This window comes from Bos grunniens, chromosome 18 (genome assembly GCF_055505025.1).
Source record: "Bos grunniens cultivar Pamir isolate PY7600 chromosome 18, Bosgru_T2T1.0, whole genome shotgun sequence".
Lineage (NCBI taxonomy): Eukaryota > Metazoa > Chordata > Mammalia > Artiodactyla > Bovidae > Bos > Bos grunniens.
The window spans coordinates 6,094,671-6,117,376 of NC_141182.1; the positions used below are offsets into that span (position 1 = coordinate 6,094,671).

Here is a 22,706-nt window from a genome sequence, read left to right on the forward strand (position 1 = left end):
GTATGGATGGTTGACTGGGTGGGTGGATAGATGGATGGATACATGGATTTGTGAATGTATGGATGGTTGACTGGGTGGGTGGATAGATGGATGGATACATGGATTTGTGAATGTATGGATGGCTGACTGCGTGGGTGGATAGATGGATGCATGGATGCATGGGTGAGTGGATGGATGGATGGCTGCATATGTGGATTTGTGAATGTGTGGATAGGTGGTTGGCTGGATGGGTGTGTGTATGGATGGGTGGGTAGAAGGGTGAATGAAAGGGCTGTTCCCCTTGAGAGACTCTTTACAAAGAGGCCTTGATCCTCAAACTTCCACATGCAAGAGAAACCCCAGTGTGAGCTTGTTAAAATAAGAACATTCTGGGGTGTCTATCCTAGAGATTCTGATTGAGTAGATCTAGAGAGAAACTTAGGGATCTGTATTTTTTTAAACAAGTGCCCCAGGTTGTTATGGTCTCTGGTGGACTTGCCCTCCCAGACCCTCATTCATCTCTATTTCTACATCTTCTCTCTCTATTGCCCGTCCAGACACCATTGCATAGTTCCATCACTCAGGAGGCGCTGCTTCCAAATTCACCTCAAAGGCTCTTTGGAAGGAACCTGAGTAGAGCAGGTCTCTGCGGCCTGGGACAGCTCTCATCTCTCATCAGGACCCTCTTCCAGGATGCCCCTGGACAAGCCTGGATGCACCTTCCACCTGGGAGCCAGTGGGCCAGGCTGTAGAGAAGCCTGGGAGAGGGATGCTCTTGGGATGCTCTTGGGATGAACAGGAGGGAGATGTTTGTCTCCTGAACTTGAGCATCTCCCAGAGGAGAGAGGGTGAGCCGAGCGTTTGACCAGCACATCCCTGTCCCCATAGGTGGTGGGATTTCGGGGTGGCCTCTCTACTCTCCTTCTTGATGGCTGAATCTCACAGCGGAGGGCAGAAATTTGACATTGGTGGGGCGTCCACTGTTTTCTGGAGGTCATCTGATGGTGAAGGAGAGAGGGAAAGGCCCCAGGGTGCTGAACAAGGGTCTTCTAGAAGGCTAGGAGTTTCACACCTTCGTGGTTTCCTTATCGGCCAAGTTTACTCTCGGGGACGACAGTCATTTTCTAAGAAAGTGGGATGGCTTCACATCACATTTAAAGGCTTAAATAATGTATTCTGTCAGACAATTCCTTGAAACGGTTTTCCAAGTGAATGCATCAGAAAGTGTCTAGAAAGACCGCCTGGCACAGGGAGGGGAAGGCATTCAGAAGATGTGGGCTGCTTGAACCAGAATCTGACTCAAGGTGGAGCATCCATTTCAGTTTAAAGTGCATACATATTAGAGACAGCTCAGTGGACTCACACACACATGCCAGCACCAGCCAGATCACAGCAGAGAACATTTCCAACACCCCCGAGGCTCACCTGTAACCATGTCCAGTCAACAAATCTGTCCTCATCAAGAGCCAACTTCTGTTTTGATTTCTGCCACCATAGCTTTCTGTTCCTGAGTTTTTAAAACTAGAGTCATTCACTGCACACTCTTGTCCAGTCACTTTTGCTCATCATTTTGTTGTGGGATTCAGGTACCTTCTGTCCTATTCCTGTGTAGTAGGCCGTTCCGCTGACACGTTATTATTATAGACAGTGTCAAACGTGTCACATACCAGTTGAGAGAATTCTGTTGGAAGCACTCATACGTGCACTGCCTAGATCTGACGATTCGTACTTCTCTCTACTTACATTTTACCCATTTGTCCATCCCTCTATCCATCCATCAGTCTGTCTTACTTTTTGATTCATTTCAAGATAAATTGAAGACTTTGGGCACTTCACACCTTAACACTTAAGCTGGCGTATCATTATCACATCGTCGAACTTGCGTTTTATATTTGCTTATGATTTTGCTGAGAATGTGCTTTTTAAAAAATAGAGTAATGTAAAGATAAAGCTATTACACCCAGCATTTATTGAGGATGGCTTGCACTAAGCACTTGACGTGTATACATGTGTTGTTACTTCTATTTCTAGATACAGAAACTGCGCCTTGAAGACATAATTTGCTTGCCTAAGTTTACAGAAAATGTGGGTTTGGATTGTGGCTGATTCCAAAGTCCATTTACCAGCCAGCAATTTACTTTCATTTGAGTCTGAAAAAACAAAATTAAAAAAAATAAATAAATAAATAACAGGCATGCTTGGTTTTGTTGCCTGTCACTGCCACTTAACGAGCTGTGTGACTTTGGTCAAGTGAACTAAACTCTCTGAACCTCAAATTTATTTAACAGTCAAATGGGGGTGATAATCACAATGCCACAGAGTCATTGTTGATGATTGAATGAGATTTTTTAAATGCCTGCCTCATTCAGATTCATGATCTAACACTTGCCACTAGAAGGTTCTGGAACTGCTAGTCTGTAGAACAAGCTAGTTACTCAGCAGCCCGGTTTTGCTGTCGTTGCTGCTGTTCTGTCCTTGCTGAGCTGTGATTTGATTTCATCTCAGCAGCTCCCTCTGCACACACCAACTCTGCCCTTCCCTCTGTCTTCACTCCGTGACGCTATAATATCTAGAGGCTTATTGATTATTTGTTTGATTCTATTGTGGGCACAGGAGCAGTTCTTAGATTAAGACTATTAGATTTTCCCAAACGGCATTGCCGTGGTTTATACAATTGGATGAAACAGGTGATGTAATTTGGTCTCAATTTGCTCTAAAGTAGAGTTGGAGGAAAGGGGTGCAGTGATCTGGTTCTGAGCTTGAGAGCAAGTGGGAGGAAAAAAGTGATCTCCAGGTGATATCTGTGCGGCTCATCAATTCCAGATATACTGCGTGAGCAGGACGGAGAATTCAGAGCTTTTTTTGCTTGGTTTCTTCTCTTTGCTCTGAGATAAAGAGCCTAGCTTTACCTATCCAACTGAAATATTAAACCGACTGATATCATTTATTTTTCCACGTGAAAAGATCTCAGGGAAAAAAAAAAAAAAGAAGTATCAGGCTGAGTGTTTTTGAGGTGCTGGTTTAGGAAACTGTGGGTTAAAAGTAGATAACAGATTTCCCCAGAAATAAATTGTTCCCTGATGGCTGCTTGGGATGGAACCAAGTCGAAAATGTTCTTTTTTCTTTTCAGTGCACCCCCAACCCTGATATTTAAGCACATTTTCATCATACCATCTACAGACGTTTCAGCTTTGGATTTTACCTTGACATTACAACACATTGTATTATTGACTCTTCCAGAATAGTATTTGTAATGATGGCTGCGGAACATTTATTGGCTAATGCACGCGGGCTCAGAGTGTCCAGCTCTTTTTTGATCCCAGAAGCTATAGCCCGCCAGGCTCCTCTGTCCATGGGATTTCCCAGACAAGAATACTGGAGTGGGTTGCCACTTCCTGCACCAGGGGATCTTCCCGACCCAGGAATTGAACCCACGTCTCCTGCATTGGCAGGCGGGTTCTTTACCACTGTGCCACGTGGGAAGTCGTGCCCTTTTATTAGCTAATACTATAGTTTATTTAATGAGTCCCCAAATACTAAAAATTTACATTGCTTCCAGATTTTGCTTATTATAAACAAAGCGAAAAGGTAACTTGTGAGTGTTTTAGACTAATAAATATAATACATAATATTCAAAAATTTCCCGATACTAGATTTCCAGAAGTAAAATGACTGAGGAAAGAAACATATAGTCCTGTGTTCCCACTTCTTAATTTAGCACTTACCCCAATATATGAAAAAATGTGTCTGTCTCTCTGTTCTCTATCTCCCCTTCCTCTGGGTTCTCTCACAGCAAGGAATGGACCTGACTCGTGCTCGTTTCTGACCTTAGCCTCGGGCGTGATCTGTAGGAGATGTGAGTGAGTGAAGGACCTGACTCGTGCTCGTTTCTGACCTTAGCCCCGTGCGTGATCTGTAGGAGATGTGAGTGAGTGAAGGACCTGACTCGTGCTCGTTTCCGACCTTAGCCTCGTGCGTGATCTGTAGGAGATGTGAGTGAGTGAAGGACCTGACTCGTGCTCGTTTCCGACCTTAGCCTCGGGCGTGATCTGTAGGAGATGTGAGTGAGTGAAGGAGTGATTTCCACACACTGTCCAGAAACTCTACTCTTGCACTCGACCTGCAGAGGCCCAGGAAGAGGACCATGAGCCCCAACCCTGGGCAGGAGCCCCGAGCCCTGGACACTGCCCGGATGGACAGACAATGTCGTTGTTAATTGCCAGAGAGGCCCTGTCCTGGTGAGGACCACATGGCTCCCTGGGGAGTTCTCACCAACCTCGGAAAATGGGGCAGCCGTCTTAATTATGGATGCCATTGTGTTTCCTCATTAACCGTCGAGGGCGGGGGCAGGGGTGGGGTGGGGAGGACAATGACCGTAGCCAGTTTGCTTCACGTGTAAACTTTGACCTCGAAGCAGCGGGGCGGGCTTTTTCCTAAGGACCCTGTTGATGGTGACAATAAGGACTAGCCCCAGCTGCCAAGAAGGCCGATAACAGCAGAGTGGAGCGTGTCTTTCCTTTCTTCTTTTTTTTACCCCCTTAAACTGTGTTCATTGGTTTTAGGAATCGTTAGCGTGGTTAAGATTAAAGCTATTGGAAATAGCACAGACTGCTTCATTTCATTGTGTTCAGTTGGATTGGATCCGAGCCATTTGCAAAGAGCAGCATTACCATAAGAAGGACTTAGCGTGTTTGTCACATCACGCCCCTTCGTGGAGAAGGCAGTGTCTTAAAAAAAAAAAAAAAGTCTTGAAATAGCACAGCTTTCTTCTGTTCTCAGAAGTACAGCAACGTAGAACTCTCTGTGTCCAGATGGTCTTCCTGGGGTCTGGTGAGTGGTCCAGCTCCCTGGTCACAGTGGCCCTGGATAAAGTCAAAAAGAACAACTCGAGACTTCCTTCCTTCCCTTCCAAGCAGTGCTGTCCCCTGCCTGCCCCCGCCCCCTGTGCACTTACTTATCTTATAAGGTTAGATTCTCCCAAGTTACTATTCATGGAAAAGGGAGGTTCCTGCTGCTTTAACAACAGAAGAATAGTATATCAAGAGCGTTAGACTCGGTGAAAGACCCTAGTGAAGGGCCATGCAGTTCCATTTATAGGAAATGTCTGAAGAGGCAGGACTAGAGACAGAAAGTAGGTGAGTGGATGCCTTGGGCTGAGGAGGCATGGGCAGATTGGGGAGAAGACAGCTAAGGGAGCAGGATTCCTTCTGTGATCGAGAAAAGTTCCAAACTGAGTGATCATCCCAGAACTCTGTGGATGTCGTAAAAAAACAGCTATTGAGTTGTGCCCTCCAGGTGCGTGAATTGTATAGTAGGTGAGCTGTATCTCAGTAAAGCTGATAACAACAGTATGAAAGCCACAGTGTAACTCGATGGATCTGATACTCAAGCCCCTCCAGTGTCCCCTGGGCTGGGGCAGAAATCCAGGTGGGCCTGAGCAGCACATGGCAAGAGGGGCTTTTCACCTCCACCCCGAGCATCCTACTTCTGTTAATAGGACCTTTGAAACCATGAGCTCTTTTCAGAGCAGCATCATTGTGTTGATTGTCCATTACAGAATTGAGTTTAATCCCTGCCCTCTTACAGTTTGGATTCTCTGTCTACCCCTACCCCACTCACCCCCACCAATACAGTGTAAGCCTCCCTGAAGGCAGAGTTTACAGTTCACTGTGAGCTATTTTTGAATAATTATCGGTTACAGCAGCCTCCTACCCAGCAAGGCACTTGTTGTTGAGAACACACAATGAGTAGCTTGTACTTTCTTTCGGGAAAACTGATACTGTCTAGGGAGTCCAGTACTCTTGCCTGGAAAATCCCATGGATGGAGGAGCCTGGTGGGCTACAGTCCATGGGGTCGCTAAGAGTAGGACATGACTGAGCGACTTCACTTTCACTTTTCACTTTCATGCATTGGAGAAGGAAATGGCAAGCCACTCCAGGGTTCTTGCCTGGAGAATCCCAGGGATGGGGGAGCCTGGTGAGCTGCCGTCTATGGGGTCGCACAGAGTCGGACACGACTGAAGTGACTTAGCAGCAGGGAGACCCAGGAAGACTGCAACCAAGAGCTTGTGTTTGAGCTAGGTCTAGTTACATAGACACTCACCAAATAGAGAAACAGCACAGTAAGCCATTAGAGGTAGAAAGAACAGCACGGGGAAGGGCATGGAGCTAAAGAAGAACATGTCTGACTCCAGAGTTTTGAGAAATTTGCTGAGGACTCCCTTGAGACCAGAGCTTAGAAAAATCGTCAGTGATACGCCATATGCAGACTTGTATGGTGAGTATTGACTCCTCTCTCACCCCATTTTAGCCAAACTCTTGGTGGCAGCTGAACAGGGTTTATGACAAAAGGAAGCAGATTGGTTCATGCACTAGAAACTCTTGGAGCTCTGGCTTCAGGCATAGCTGGGTCCAGGAGCTCAAATGTCTCGTTAGATTATTTGTCTCTCTCCATCCTTTGGCCGTGAGGGTCTCTGCTTGGCTTGCTTCTGTAGCAGGATCAGTCTACTGGTGGGAGAGGTGGGACCAGTCTCCCCTTCTCATGTGATGTTAATGACTGTAGAAGGAGACCTCTCCAGTATTCCCTCTCAGAGTATCTGCATCTCAGGGAAGATTCCAGCCCAGTTTAGATCGCATGCATTGTCCATGAGCTAATCACCGTGGTCAAGGATAAGCTGTTTAATTACCCACTGAAGTCATGTGTCTACCATCTTGGAAAGGGACTAGAACACCCACCTTGACCAGTAGGATCAGATGGGGTACAGTATGCTTCCCAGAAGCAAAAAAATAAAAGGACAGTATGCTGAGTGAGCAAAAACCTATAGTTAATCCCCCTACTGTATCCCTTAGGATTTTTTACTTCCAGTTTAGATGTTAAACTACATCCCTGGTATCTCATTCTTGTGATGCTGGATTTCAAGCCTTAGCTGAGAATTTCACACACACATGTCTGTCCAGTTCATTTGAGTAGAATATCAACATGAGAGAAATCTAATTCACTGCTCTCCTCCAGACCTCAGTCGCCTCATCTGTAAAATGGGGACAACAGCCCAGACATTGCTGGCCCTTCCTGAAGCTCCGTTGGGAATGTCCGGCATGCACTCAGAGAGTGAGCCTCCCAGTTCTTCCCAGGCAGGGTTGGAGTGCGTCTACCTGCACAGGACCGTGTCTGTTCACCTGTCACTTCAGCAAACTCTGATGCCCGGAGGGTCTCGCCGTGCCCCCAGCAGCCTCCGACCTCTCAGGAGAGAGCAGGTTGTTCCCCAGGTACCACAGAGAGGCAGCTTGGGGCAGGTGGCAGAAACCACGCCATTTCCAGATGAGGCCGGGCTCCCCAGACATCAGCTGCCATGCTCGGAGGGGCGTTCAGACAAAGAGCCAGATTTAAATTCATGTAATGTTGCTGTTTGTAACATTGAATACTTAAGACATCTGCTCAGAGTCTCACATGATAAATGAATGGAAAGAGTCCAGGAGTGCTTTATGAGATGGGGGGAGGGTGGTGCTGAGTGAGGGCCGCACATTTCAAAGCAGGATCTCAGTCAGACGTTAGTTATACCTGTAATATTGTACAAATTACAAGCAGTAGGAATAGTCCAGGAAGGACGTCAGTCTGCACACAGGGGTGAAAAAGAAGGAAAAAAAAAAAAGCCCTTGAAGCCTAGAAGACAGGGACTGATCATCTCTGGGGGAGGGTGGGTGAAAAAGTAGCAAGTTTACCGTCACTGGCAGGTGTCTGAATGTTCCGTTTAAATTAAGTGGCACGTGTCATAAAGGAGCAGGGGCACCCGCACACCCCACCCCGTGTTTCTGTTTCAGCTTCAGAGTCTATTTTTCTTTCCCTTTCAGCTCAGCTGCCTTCCCCTCCCTGACACTGGGTCACCCAGTGCTCCTTCTCGATGATTTCCTTTTACTTTAGTCCATCATGCTCCATGATTCAGTGGAAACATTAAAAAAAAAAAAAAAAAAAATCGTTCTTAATTTTAATTAATGGCAAACTTATCCCAGCCCCGTTTAATAAATCTGGCCCCTGAACCTAACGAGTCCCTTCGCCTGTGAGGGCCTCCTGTCATTTTATTGGCCCCCAAGCCTCCCAACCCAGTGGCTGAGTAATTGACAAAAACTGCAGGTAAAAGCACGAGACACGTAATTGATTCACACGATCCCTTCCGCCGAACACACTGAAGAGTTAATTATTTCTCCCCCCTGCAGTCGGGACTCAGCTGTTGTTTCCACTGGGATTAAACAGCTGTCAGCATTGTTAATGACATCAAATTCATGCATTAAAATCCCCTCGTCCCCTTCCCATAGAAAGCAGGGTTGTGGAAACCTCCGCCACATCCTCCTTTATGAAGGAGTGAAGAATCCAAAGAAAGATAACGTCCCTTATTACAAAACCACGGACCGGAGCTCGTGTTGATGGAATCTCGTAATGAGTAATTAAGCCTCTTTGCAAAAGTCAGGCTGTCATGTTGGCATTTGGGTACTTCAGTTCCCTGGTGGAAGCAGCTGGGGAGACTGGGAAGGTGATAAAGGGAAGAAAACCCAGAATCTTCTGGAAGGATCTCCACTTTTTATTTTTAATAACACAAAACAGAATTACTAAGTAATTAAGCAGAAAGGAACTTGTGTGTTTAAGTTTCCCTCAGTTTCTTCAAACATCTGTAACAGCATACCAGATGGACAGAAAGGCGCCCCTCTCTATTTAAGAATTTTTCTTTCTGGCTAAGTCTCTTATATCTTATGAGAATAAACTTCAGGGTTTGGTTCCTGTCTGTTGGTTTTCCCAAGCACTGTCTTAGCAAATGTAAGTTCGAATCCTGAGTTTGAACGAGAAACCTGTTTCCGGGAAAAAGTAAATGCAAGTATTTCTGGGTGTCTTCAGCAGCACAAATTGCCCTGCAGATAGAAAGGCAGGGGCAAGAAGTGGGGAGCAGTAGCCCCAAGGCTTCTGAGCCAAGGGCCCCACCTCTGCCGGTAGCCGGAATCAGATCTCTTCCTGCAGCCGGGGAGAAACATGCATGTGTAGACTCGTGGTCTCCCCCGCCACTGGCGGATTGATTTCACTGAATATGACGAGTCCCAGGATTATTTCAAGATAATTATTAGTTAGCTTTCGTTTCCCCGCCACAAGACACAGCTCACAGAGCTGAACGTTTAAGGTGACCTTCAGAAACGTCTCACCTTTCTCAAGACACCTTGCGTTTAAAGTCTCTCCTCACTCACGCTCCTGAGAGTGCAGTGTGATTTCACAAATTCCGAACTAGCGAGAAAACTCAACCCAGTCAATACACAAGTACGGAAGGAAGTCAGAGGATGAGAGAGGCAGAGACAGAAGGAAGGGACGTGTGAAGAAGAAGAAAACACACTTGTCAGAGGAGCAGTTCTTTCGGATTCGGGCGAGAGAAAAACCATCCCCGAGGAACCCAGAGGTGTGCGGAAGCCAAGCAGTTAAAGAAATAGCCTCCTTCCAGCCCCATAATAAGACAGGAGAGTTTTATGTGTCACATCAATAAACATCTTAATTGAACAATGCGTGGGTTCTCCCCCAACGCTCGCCTCGTGCTGTACTTGCTCTTCAAAGAGTCTCCAGAAAGGAAGAAATCACTCAGGCTCAAGTTTCACGGCGAGACGAGGCTTCATTTTCCAGAACCAGCCCCTGTGTTACGATTATCCACCAAAATAAGCTGTATGTTATTTTTAAAAGCATCATGTGATGTACAATTAATTATTGCCATTTTTTGTTTGTTTGTTTTGATTTAGCAAAAGCCTAATGTCGCCCTCATAGGGAACCTTACCCGATGGAAACCGCTCAGCCTAAATGGCCAACTGTTGGCAGTTACACTTGGCCAAAACGGAGACCCCCGCTCGGCCCCTGGTGTGGGGGCCCCCAGCTCTCCTCCCTGCTTTGGATGGGATGTTTAGGGTGTAACCTGCCAAGGTCCTCGGCCCAGGCCAGGAAGCAGAGGTAATTTATTACCCCAGCTTCCCGCCCGCAGGAGGCCCAGGGAGGCCTTGAAATTCGCAGCTGCGAGTCAGGCTCCACCAGCGCAGTCACGGAATTTAATGAGGCCTCTCCGGACACCGAGAGAGATGGACGTTTCTAGGCTTGCTGGCTTCACTCAGTCAGCCCCGCCTTTCCCCCTGAAGAGACCTTCCTGGAAAGGCCTCACACGCTGGCATGACCGTCTGTGTCCTTTGGCTTGATCATTCCACGTTGCGACTCCAGACCTGCCTGGCCGCCTCAGAATGTACTGCTGCCAATAAAAGACACCCCCAACCACTCCCCCCACCCCATCCCACACTGTTAAGCTTTGTCATATAGTTACTGTGGCGTGAGCGTTTACAGAAATGACCTCCTCTAATCCGGGAGTTCCCCTCCCTGCCCCGGGGCTGAATTCCCACTCCCAGGGGACGTCTGGCAATCCTGGAGACATGTTTGGTCATCACCTCTCAGGAAGAAGGACCCCTGGCATCTAAGGAGCAGATCCTGGGGACGGTGCTACATGTCCTACAGCCCCTGGCAACAGAGAATTATCCAGGCCCCAGCGTGGATCGTGTTGAGGGTGAGAAACCCTGGCCTGGAGTCTTTCTCAGCGTTTTCTTTCATTTATCGCCTCCCACCCCCAGGAGCCTTTTCAGACACGATTTTCCTAATCGCCCCCGCCCATGAAATTTTAATACCACAGATACACTGCATACCTGTTTCTGTACTGTATGCACAGCTGTGCTTTAAACATTCAAACGGCAAACATGTTTTTTTCCTCTTCTCCTTTCTTCCCTCTCCCAAAATCCAACTTTTACCCCCTCCCTTGAGGTGTTATGGCCTCCATCGGAATTCGAAGTGTAAAGAAGGACTTTATCCATAAGTAACAAGGAGCCAGTGGAGACTTTTGAGCAAGAAAATCTATACAGTGATGGGATTCGTTTTTTTTAGAACAATCCTGACAGCCTTGCGGAGAGTGGGAGAGATCAGTCAAGATCCCAGGCTCTGGGAGGCAAGGGTCCTGCCCCATCAGGAGCAAACCTCCTCTCCCAACAATGTCGCCTTCTATTGTTAGTCACCATCCAGCAGTCACTGTCAACTTCCAATGGCAGTCACCTGCTCCCCCGCTGTAAGCCCCTGGTCCACTGGACACCCTCCTGCCCTGTGAGCTTCCACTGCCCAGGAACCCGGGTGAAAGCTCCCTCAAATAAACTGCTTCCTTTCCAATGATGCATTTGCCTGTTCCCCGACTCCGGGATGCTCTGGTACACAAACACAGATTTCAAGACTAGGTCTTCTTCATCCATCCCTGGATGCCCCTGCCCAGTTCCTGGCACGAGAGAAGGAACTCGATCATTGTTTTCTGGCTGAACGAATGAATGAATAAGGGTTTTCCTCCTTGAAGAGCTCCTTGCATGCCTTAATCTCGCCAGCATCTTGTGAAACACACCTACTTCTTTCTGATCTTCACATTCAGGCAGTTTTGAAATGAGAACCAACGAAGCTGCCTTTGCTCTCGGTCTGCTGGGTCCCTCACCCCCTACCCACCAGCCCCGCACCCACCCCCCCACCCCAGCACACCCAAGGCTGTGTGGTCAGAATCTCAGATCCGGACCACGTGATGTGCGTGGGCCTGTGACTCTCGGAGCCATGGGGCACGCGATGGGGGCGGCCCAGGGCGCCAACCGAGCAAGTCATTTCTGAAGAAGGGTCTCGTAGCAGAGGACGGAAGCCTGATGCCGTGGAAGGAGCCATCATGCACGGCCAGGGCAGCTCAGTGCCAGCCTCACAGATGCAGCCAGGTCATGGGTCAAGGTCGGCAGGCCTCACGCTGTGAGCACCATGGCCTTGGGCACCTGCCGGCATTAAGGTCTGTGTTAAGATGACCCCAGATAAGCAGGACACCAAAATAAATAGCATAAAGAGAAGATTCCAGCCATACTGAGGGCTTAACACTTCCTCCTTCCATTTTCCCCACACTTGGTCTCTTGACTACAAATGCTTTTCTGTGAGTCCAGTCTTCCTGCTGAGGTTCAGCTCCCAGCTGACCCTCAGCCCCCACCACCCCTCTCAAAAGGGTTCTTTCTGGGAGAGAGCAGACACACGCACAAACAAGCAAACTTCAGCTATACTATTTTTTTTTTTCTGTTTATATATTTTTTTTCAATTGAGATAAAACTGATGTAACATAAATGAACCACTCAGAAGTCAACAGCTCAATGGCATTTAGTATCATCATCATTTTGTGCAAACACCATGTCTTTGTAGTTCCAAAATATTTTGTCACCTCCCAGTCAAACCCTGAATCTGTCAAGCAGTCCCTTCCTTTTTGTCCTTCCTCCCAGCCCTTGGCAGCCCCCTCTCTGCCTTTTGTCTCTATGGAATGGCCGATTCTCGATAGTCCCTGTAAAAGGAGTCACGCAGTATGCAACCTTCTGCATCTGTCTTCTTCCACTTGGTGTAAAGTTTTCAAGGTTGATCCATGCCATAGCCTATGTTAGCACTCCGTTGCTTGTCCTGGCTTAATAATACTCCACCGTATGTTTATACCACGTTGGGTTTATCTGTTCGTCCATGGAGGCGGGGGGCAACATTTGGATTATCCCCACCTTTTGGAAATGGCAGTCCACTCCAGGATTCTTGCCTGGGAAATCCCATGGACAGAGGAGCATGTTAGGCTACAGTCCGTGGGGTTGCAAAGAGTCAGACACGACTGAGCCACTTCACTTTCACTTTCACCTTTTGGCTATCGTGAGTGGCGCTGCTGCGAACATTCTTGAGCATTCATTTTGCTTCAGATGACCGTGCACGGCTCTTTTTATCTTACGGTGCATGCCCTGTGGGTTGTCCCATGGTGCTTACAAAAGGAACCCGTATCCTTACAGAGCATTTGAAAGCACAGCTGGAAGCACATAAAGAGGTAACACCAGCCATCTACAGACCCAGTGCCCAGAAGTAACTCCTGTATTTTATTTTGCTTGATTTGCAGTGCTGTGTCCAGCATAGTGATTCACTTAGATGCACATTCTTCTTTTCCAATAAGCTTTATCATACGGTTTTGAGTATAGTTCCCTGTGCTATACGGTAGGACCTTTGGTTGTTCTCTTCTCTGTATAATAGCTTGCATCTGCTAGTCCCAACCTCCCTCTCCATCCCTCCCCCAAACCCCTCCCCCTTGGCAGCCACAAGCATGTTCTCTATGGATGTGAGTCTGTTCCTGTTTCACAGACGTGTTCATTTGTCTCGTATGTTAGATTCCACGTATGTATTTATGTATTTATTTAGTGGGCTACAAAGCATTTTCACCCACCACCATCTCACAGGATTCAACTTAGCTAGCCCGGCCATGGGGGAAACACAGCATATCCAATCGCCTCCTATTAGAATCATGTGGACCACGCATGGTGTTTTGAGGCAGGATCTGCATTTTGACCTTGAAAGTAGAACCAGATCTTCTTATTCAGCTCAGTTCTCCCAAGGAGACAGAAGTCCCAGTGTTGCTTCTAAACACACGGACTCTCAATTAAGTATTTTTGTGGAAGAGCTTATTTGCACCATCTTCTGAAAAAGCAGAGGGGGAGAGTATCACCTTGAAAGTCCTGTCTGAGTTTTAAAGAGTAGGGTTCTGTAATTCTGTAGGATTGAGTTCCCTCGGCAGTAGGGGGAAAAGGTCACGAGTTCTTAGTTTTATTTGCCTTCGAAATGTCAAGGGGGAGTTATATAAGGAGCCAGGACTGGCCTCAGTCACATTTTCGTTCTTGATTTGTGCATAGAGCCTAAGGATCTGTGCTAGGGGGCTCTTTGCTCCATGCTCACAGGGTATGTCTGTACTTGATGTATGTAACAGTACTTTCTGGAGCCTACAAAGCCTATGAAAGCTCTTCCTGTAGACCCAAGGATGTGGGGCCCCTGTCCTGACAGGGAGGACCCTGGGCTGTCAGGCTTCCCCGACATCCACACTTGGTCTGCATCTTGTCACTGGTGTGTTCACCATGGAAACAGCTTCACCCACACCTCCCAGCACTGCTCCCTTCTTCTCTTGTTAGAAGTTCTCCAGTGCTTGTTATTGCCTGCACCATTTCATGATCTCTATGTGAATATTCAGAAATGCCAGGGGAGAGGGGAAAAATGCACACAGATACCTTCAGGGCTGAGTCGAGGGGGCAAGGACAAAGCCAGGAGATGTCTGTACATCCAGGTTCAGGATGATGTTCCTGATGAGTGTCACAGAAGTTCACAGCAGCCCCCAGAGGCAGGCACAAACAGCTCTGTTTGTATGATGAGGGGCAGAGTGAAGGAGTGACGTCATTTCCCTGCACTCCCCTGAAGATGGTTTATTTTCAGGGTGTTTGGCTCTGTTCACTATGCCAGGTGCCACCCGGAAAGTTAAATGGCTCCTCCAAACATCTGGTAGATTTGAACGCTGCAGCCCTCTGCTCTGCTGGGGAAACCCTTAAAGGGCATTGAGAGCCCTGGTTTTTGACTGGCAGGGTGTCAGACTCACTGTCTCTTCACTGACGGGCTCTGGGCCCAAGTGGAGTGAACCATGCACTCTGCAGGATCTGGCCCCAGACGAGCCACCCCGGGCTTGAGCTATACCCTGTAGGATTTGAGTTCCTTCTCCTTCATTGCTCCCAGGAGGAGAAACAAAAAGCAAAAACAGCCTCCGTCATGCATCTGCCCGAGAAATAGGACTGTGCATTTGCATTCCTTCCAACTTGTGTGTTTGCAACACACAGACAGGCAAGTTTGAATCACTTTGACTTTGAAAGCATGATTTTGAGCAATTATCTGGGGGGAAAAAAATATACCTCTTCCTCACTAAATAGGTCTGTCAAAGAGAGTCATAGTACAGCACGCCATTGCCAGAATACACGTTTGTGCTGGTTAACCAGCCCCAGCCAATTAAGTAGCGGGATGTCGACTGCATTCAGGCCCTTCCTGGGCCACAGACAGGCTCGTGCAAGTTCATTTTCATAGTGGCGTGTATGTATCTTTAGACCTTAACTGACAGATCCCCACGGTGAATCGAGTAGGGAGTTATCAATTACATGGTTAGCTAGGCGCTGCCGCTGTATGCTCCGTGGCTTCCTGACAGAAGCAGGCAGAAAAGGAGGAAAGGACTAATATTTCTGGTGCAGAAAGACTGTTAATATTTTAGACCAGGCTCCTCTATGTTTATTTAGTTGGGAGAAAATGTGCATTTGAATCCTGCAAACCCTAAAGAAGTTTGCATTAATAAATAGTGATTACCATAATACTCTGCTCTAAAATATATTTTATTTATCAAGTGAACACCCTTCTGAGCTCCTCTTTATCCTTCCTGTGATGGCTAAATTAATTTCATCAAATTTTGATTTCTTCGTGGCGATGTCGTGAACAGTACTCGAAATAATAAAATGACTCTGACTGCCTATAAAGCCATTTGCAATTGGAGAAGCAGTGATTTGGGCTTGCGTTCCCCTTGGCGGCCAGATAATATATTCCTTTGTTTTCCTTTGCAAAATATTTATCATGGGTTCTCCTTTAGCCTGAGTCTAATCTGGAAGTGGGCCGGCCTTTTGTGGTTGTGGGCTGAAGCTGAGAATGGCATTCTAAAATATATCTCTTGGACTTCCCTGGTGATCCACTGGTTAAGAATCTGCCTTCCAAAATAGGGGTTGCAGGTTCTACCTCTGGTCAAGGAACTAAGATCCCACACACCATGGGGCAACTCAGCCCGCACAGAACTAGAGAGGTCTGCACACTGCAACAAAGGCTGAGTGCAGACAAATTCTAAAAAATCAATCAATCAATAAAATAAAAGATATCTCTCCCACTGAGACATCAAACTCCACCAGTAGGAATTTCTTCCCAGAATCATGGACTTGTGACAGGTAGACCATGGATGCCCAAAGTGTTTACACTTAATGGGAAAACCTGGACTGAGGAAGGGAAGGACTTGGCAAAGACGATAGAGAAGCAGGGTCTGGAACCAAGGGCTCCTCATTCCTGGTCTTGGACTCTTGCTATGGCATCTTTAGTTTTTTAATATCGCCTCGCTGCTCTAGTGCGTGTGTTGTCAAAGACTTTAATGTTTGTGATCGATTGCGCTCATTGTTTCCAAGTGAGGTCTGCTGTCAGCCCTCGTGTGGATGGACTGAGGTCCAGGCTCGTAGCGTTGGGTCCTAGAGTTGAAGAGTTAGAGGTACCACCACCTGAAAGCTGTCTAGGTGTCCTAGGCGGAGGGCTGTTACAGGAGGAGGCTGCTTTAAGCCCACCTGATCTAAGTCGCTTATACACTTGGCCTCAAAGTCTTCCTAGAAAACACTTAACAAATAAAATGTTAGAATTGAATTTATTTTCTAATCCAAGATTCAATGCAAAGCGCACCAACTATGAACAATACTTTACAAGCGGGCTCCAAACTAAACACCTATAATGACTTTATTATTATAGGAAAATTGCCTCTATGGATTATAAAGTGGGCAATGTACTAACTACGTGATTTGCCCAAAACAGATCCTTAACTCTGACATGTAAGCAAGTAGAATGAAGATTAGTCTGTTCGGCACATGGAGTGCTTTTTAGAGTTGAGCGTCATGAGACATTCTGTTCGGGTGGCTCTCCCCCTAGGAAGGATAGTGCACCCTGAGTCTTCAGTGGAGACTGACTGAGGATCACACCTGAGTCTCGTTTTCTGTTAGCAAGGACCAAGGTGCTCTGAAAGGAGGAGGAAGGCGTGGACAGGTTAGGATCTTGGGATGGGTCCTCTGGCTCCATGTTCACCAGCCTCTTTCCCTTTCCTCCTGGCCACCTCACTGGACTCCCTAACTGTTAGATTTGGTCACATAGCTGAGTTCTAACCAATGGAATGAGCCCCAGGATGGAACTAGCTTGGGTCTCTGCATGACTGCATGGAGCCGACCTCTCTGTAGTCAGTAAGGCTTTATAGGAACACAAGATAAACTTATATTGTGTTAGGCCTCAGCAACTTGGAAGTTCATCTGTTACAGCAGATACCTACATTATTTCAGTGACTATGGGAAGGTGGGACTGGTGAAGCATCTCCTCTTTTTCTAGAGCTATCCCTTGTCTGTTTCTCCCATGAGCCCAGTGTGACCACAGGGCACATGTCCTGTATCCCATGGACCTTCAGCAGAGCTTGGCCCTCTTAGGAGCTGTAACAAGTAAGCCAGAAGTCCCCACTCTCTGGCTCAGGAGTCAGCAAACACTTCTATAAAGAGCCAAATAGTTAACACCTTATGTTTCACAGGCCATGTAGTCTCTTTTTGATTACTCAGCTCTGCCGCCGCAGTGTGAAAACAGCTGCCAAAGGTGTAGGAATGAGTGGGTGTGGCTGTGTGCCGATAAAACTTTATTGATAAGAACGCGGCTGAAGTCCGGAATCGACCCCTGGTCTGTAGTTGGCCAGCGTCTGTGCTATGTGGTCTCCCGGACTGACAGAGGGTCCTTGCACCAACTTCTTTCAGAGTGATCTCAACATACTTCTCAAGTAAGTCACCTAGCTTATTTCCCAACCCACAAGCTGACCCTCGGGCTCCTTCCACTGAAAATACTGTACAAATCCTCATGTTTCCGGAGCAGCCCTGTTAGAAGTGGCCACATTTTCCTTGTCCATTTTCATGACGTCCTCTGCCGTATCCATCGATGATCCCTGGCATTTTGGGTAACGGGTGTGCAAGGGATGTAACAGAAAGGAAAGAAACAAGGAAGAAGGGGCCACACAGAGAGGGGGAATCGATACTGTTTTGTTTTTTTACAGTTGGCTCATCAAGGTCTGACTCTCTTTGTCATTTTTGAGAGAATATGGATTAATACTGGGGAAAAATGAAAGAACTCAGAACCCAAGCCCAGATCCAGGTGTCTGAGTGCCTGCCTCCTCTCCACCATCTCTCCATCAGGAGCCACACCCGGAGCACCCACTTCTGGGACTTCACTTTAAAACTGTTGAATTCCCCGTGACCTCGGCCCCAGGAGCAGGGGCTTCTGTGACACCCAGCCCTGACTCCTTCCAGGAAGGAAGGGGGAAATCTCCGTTTCCTGTCGGTCGTGGAGGGCTTGACATGCACAAACCCTCTCTTGTGTCCCTCGGTCCCAGCCCATTGTATCAGCGAAGAGGAAGCAGTGCAGCCTGCAAATTTGTGTCACCGCACACGGGGCGCCGCGCGGTCTCGAGTGTGGCTTGTCACCAGCACGGGGTTCACAGCAGTGTCAGGGTCCTAGTGCCACGAATCACTTCCATCTCCGGCAAGGATTGGGTGTGTCATGCAGACCACACTCGGGGCAGGCGGGGGTCATACACCACGGCCCTGGCCAGAAATGCTGACCACTCCAGCCAGAGTACAGAAGTTACAGCTGAAGCCTGAGTTCCAGCCGGCTGCCTCCCCCAGTTCCATCAGCCAGGATCCCTCTGATACAAAGACCTTGACTGGCCCAGGAATGCGGATGCTGTGTCAGAGGTCATGGCTCAGAGCCAGAAACGCACCGCAACGGCCTCCCATTCTCCTTGACGTGGTTTCGAGGGGCGTCCCAGGGTCAGAAGGATATCCAACGCCAGCTTGTCTGAGATGGCGTGGAAAAGGCAGGGGAAATGTCAAGATGAACTGGGGCTTAGGAAGACATTTACCGAAACAGGAGCACGTACACCCCTGGCTTCATCAGCATTTCCCCAGGCGAGATGAGTCAGACATTTGTATTTTTACATACGCAGCCAACGCACTTGCAACTTTCAGCCGGGGATGATAGGAAGACTTATTGAAAATACTTAATCAATTTTTACGAAGAAACCAGAGGTAGATGCGCTTCCAGACCCACAGTTTTGAAAGTCACCAGGAGGATACCAGGCTGACTCAGAGCTTTATGAAGACCCAGTCAGTCCTAGTGGGCGCTCTGTGCTCCACGGAGAACAGTTGGTTTGGACTTGAGCTGGTTTCTGTTTTGAGACTCCAGGCCCATAGTACCCTAAGTAGGTTGGGGCAGTGCTGATTTTACTATCCTTGGCATTTCAGTGGATTTTCTTGGGGTGGTTTCACATAAGTGATCTGCAAAGATTTGAGGATCTAAGGACAGAAGTGGCAACCCCACAGTCCACTTGGCATCATTCCGCAGTTCTGGGTCCATGGCCGACATCATTCATTCATCAGTACTCGCCTTTCCTCCCAAGCACGGAGGTGACTCTCCCAAGTCTGAGTTCAGGCAGAGCCCTCCAGGAAATTGTTATCCATTGACCAGGGTTAGCACATGTGCTAAAGCTCATTTGCCATTTCTTGATATCTCCAGTAGAGATTCTAAAGTCCTGCTATTTTGATGTTGTCATTCTCTTGAATTAAAGATTAATTGCACAGGAATGTTTGGACATCTCTTGGATAACATGCATTGTGTGAGGCGTGATAATTCCAGGATAAACAAGAAGTTCCCTCTGACCTCAGGGACTCAGGAAAACTCAGTATTTCAAGGTCATGGTACCAGGTTCTGCAAAAAGGGTGGCCAGGGAACTCAGCAAAGGGACATTTATCCCAAACTAAGTAGAAAAGGGGTCAGAGAAAGCTTCTTGGGAAATAACTCAGGGACTTTCTTCAAGGACACACTCACCATGGTAATTCAAGGACAGCTTTCAAAAAGAAACCAACCCTGCAATTGGATAGCATTGTAGGGCTCCAAGATTTATAATCTTTTTCTAAAGCACACAGAAGGTCTTTAAGATTTGATGTCTCCTTGCACCACAAACCAGAAGAAGAATATGTTTAGAAGTGGGCTGTGCTTATTAATCCAGTGCTGGCTTTATTGTTTTAAATCCCAGGATCTTTAGCATGTGAATGATTTCTTTTTCTTCCTCCTCTTCTTTTTTCTTTAGACAGTGGTGTTTTCCTACCTTGTAGCTGCAGCAGCAGGTCAGGATGCATTTGAAAATTAAAAAAAAAAAAAAAAATTCCCAGCAAAGGCAAGATTTTTCAAGTTAGTTCACACTGGGACCCTTGCAACTTATTTTATCCCTTTCTCAAGCAAATCTTGAAAGCTTGAAACAAATGGATGGCAAAACTGGAGGGTATCTCATTTTTTAATCCATTGTTTTTGTGAGAGTTTAGAGCTTTCCCCATAACACATGGAGGTTGAGAAAAATTGGAAAAAGACCTCTTCAAGGACTTTGCCGTATGCTCCCTCATGTTTCAAGATGCTTTTGGTATGACGGCGCATATGTCTTGATTTTTGCACGGGTCCCTCCATATTCAGAAGCAAGGCAAAGAGAATTCATTGTGTGCCGATGAGAGAGCAGCCATGTGTCAGCCCTTTTCTTCTTGGACTGCTGACCTTGGCAATTCTCTAAAATTGTACTCTCCAAAAATTTCCAGCAGGACTTTCCCCAATATTCAAATAGTGAGTTCAGGACAGTGAGCCCTGCTCCTTCGAATATTTGGTCCAAATGAAGCCAGAGGCCTCATCCCATCCCTTCTGGCTTAGAGGCAGTCCTGGCAGAAAAGAGATGACCCACTCAAATCGAGTAATTCCAGGAGAGTTTGAACAGTTTAAAAAGACTTTTTATAAAGGTGGGGACAGGGTGTTAGTGCAAGCGTGAGAGATGGGGAGTTTCCCAGGGGCAGTGATGGGGGCTCTTGTCATCCTGGACTGGAAGGAGCAAGGAGAGAAAGGAGGAAGCAGGCTCTAGCACCAGGGGAGGGTCTCTGGATGGACTCTTAGCAGAGGCCCTGATCTTTGGTTGGGGAATTTCTGCCTACCTGTGGTGATACTCCTTTCTCCCAAGGAAAGACCCTAGGGTAATAAACAGTGTCCCCCTTTATTCAGGGCTTCCATTGTGGCTCAGCTGGTAAAGAATCCTCCTGCAATATGGGAGACCTGGGTTCAATCCCTGGGTTGGGAAGATCCCCTGGAGAAGGGACAGGCCACCCACTCCAGTATTCTGGCCTGGAGAATTCCATGGACTGTACAGTCCATGGGGTCAGACACGACTGGGCGACTTTCACTTTCATTTCCCTATATTCAAGCCCACCCAGAAACCAGATGGTGGAAGGAACTCAGTGATGGAGCTTGTATTGATCAACTTTGCTGAGCATGGAGCCAAGGACAAAAGAGTAGAGGATAAACCTGGGCAGGAAATTAGAAGATTCTAGCATAGCTGTCAAATTACCTTCTTCTCAGAAAAGAAAAACAAAAGGTTACTGGTTATGGTCTATACCATGCCTCTAAGTCTGTGCTTTCTCAGCTGTGTCCTCTGTCCATCACCAGGGCCAACATGTTACATGGGTACTGATTTATCCCTGCCCCTAGCTGGAAAAAGAAGCCCGACAGACTGTTAGGCAAAGCAGATACATGTGGTTCAGCTCTGTGTGCCGGGTTTTCTTTTCTGTCAGGAACTAGCCAAGAGGGTTACCCGAGTTCTCTGTAAAAACAAGCAGAAAGTTGGATGACACACAAAACAAGCCACTTAATCAATAGAGCTGTGGGACTAATGGTGACTCTCTCTTTTTTGGTGCTTTAACGCAAAATCATCACATAATAATTAGGTCTCATTTGTTTATTTTTGTTTTTATTTCTGTTACCTTGGGAGACCGACCTAGGAAAACATCAGTACGGCTTGTGTCAGAGAATGCCTTGCCTGTGCTCTCCTCTGGCTGCATGGTGTCATGTCTTACGTCTAAGTCTTTAAGCCGTTTCTAGTTTATTTTTGTGTACGCTGTGAGTGTGTTCTAACTTCATTGCTTCACACGTGGCTCTCCAGCTTCCCCAGTGCCACTTGCTATAGACTTCTTCCCATTGTGTGCTCTTGCCTCCTCTGTCTAAGATTAATCGACTGTAAGTTTCTGGGTTTGTTTCCGAGCTCTCTATTCTGTCCCATTGACCCACAGGTCTGCTTTTGTGCCAACACCAGGCCATTTTTATTACTGTAGCTTTGTAGTACTGTCTGAAGTCTGAGAGGGTTATGCCTCCTGCTTTGATCTTTTTCTTCAGGATTGCTTTGGCAATTCAGGGTCTTTTATGTTTCCATGCGAATTTTAGAATTATTTGTTCTAGTTCTATGAAAAATGTCATCGATAATGTGATAGGGATCGTATTTAATCTGTAGTTGCTTTGTGTACTATGGCCATTTTAATGATATTAACGCTTCCAATCCAAGAGCATAGGATATCTTCTCATTTCTTTTACTCACCTTCAATTTCCTTTGTTGATGGTTTATAGTCCTCAGCACGTAAGTCTTTTACCTCCTTCCGGTTTGGTGGTGGTTTAGTCGATAAGTTATGTCCAACTCCTGCGACCCCACAGACTGTAGCCCGAGAGGCTCCTCTGTCCATGGGATTCTCCAGGCAAGAATACTGGAGTGGGCTGCCATTTCTTCCTCCAGGGCATCTTCTTAGGAATCGAATCCAGGTCTTCTGCATTGCAGGTGGATTGTTTACCGTCTGAGCCAGCAGGGAAGCCCTAACTCCTAAGCATTTTATTTTTGGAGATATGATTTTAATTTTTTTTTTACATTCCCTTTATAAAATTATCAGATATTAGGTTATGTAGATACTAGACCCTCCCTGTGCATTTTTTGAGTTTATAACTAACTGGGAAAGTGTTCCATTTTGGGCAGCATCATCAACTAACCGCCTTGTCTTTTCAAATGATTTTAAGAATTCTCACCTAATTTTGAAGACCTTCTTTTTCATTCAGTTAGTTCAATATCATGAGCTAAGTGCCGTAACTTTGTGTGTGAGCTCTTCTCTTTGTGCTCAAACTCTAG

General features: G+C 46.9%; 1 protein-coding gene across 5 annotated transcripts in view; it reads left to right on the plus strand.

Moving 5' to 3' along the window:
* Positions 1–22,706, plus strand: part of WWOX (WW domain containing oxidoreductase) — a 907,382-nt gene that overhangs the window by 690,487 nt on the left and 194,189 nt on the right. The window contains exon 11 of one of the 5 annotated variants that reach the window (XR_015145280.1): positions 4,016–17,459. The exons of the other annotated variants lie outside the window; for them this stretch is intronic. The gene's annotated coding sequence lies outside the window, so the exon portion shown is untranslated. The remainder of the gene's footprint in view (positions 1–4,015; positions 17,460–22,706) is intronic. 5 annotated transcript variants of the gene reach the window in all.